Source organism: Sinocyclocheilus grahami, unplaced genomic scaffold, assembly GCF_001515645.1.
Source record: "Sinocyclocheilus grahami isolate Dianchi unplaced genomic scaffold, SAMN03320097.WGS_v1.1 scaffold2930.1, whole genome shotgun sequence".
NCBI lineage: Eukaryota > Metazoa > Chordata > Actinopteri > Cypriniformes > Cyprinidae > Sinocyclocheilus > Sinocyclocheilus grahami.
The window spans coordinates 29,171-29,601 of NW_015508104.1; positions in this window are offsets into that span (position 1 = coordinate 29,171).

The window sequence follows — 431 nt, forward strand, 5'->3', positions numbered from 1 at the left end:
ATATATATATATATATATATATATTTTAAAAATGTTATACAAGCAGATGACAGGAGACTGAGTGAGAAATATAGGATATGAATTCAAACTGAATCATGTCTATTGTAAATAGCATTAATACATTCTTCCACAGATTATGAAAATAATGTCATTGTTTATCAAGCAATAACAAATATTTTGAAAATATTTTTCTTTGTTCTTACTTTTTGAAAAGTGTTGTCAGCAGCTGAGCTTCTTCTGCTCTCAGTGTGTTGAAGTGTTGTTTCTCTCTCTCTGCTGGAGTTTGTGTTCACTCGAGTGGAATAGAGGTTTTTGTACGAGTCTTTCATTAGATTGTATCACTGTGGTGGACTTTCGGTGGAGGAACTAAACTGGTGCTCGGTAAGTCTGTCACTTTTAACTAACTGTCTTGTACAAAATTATTGAAATGT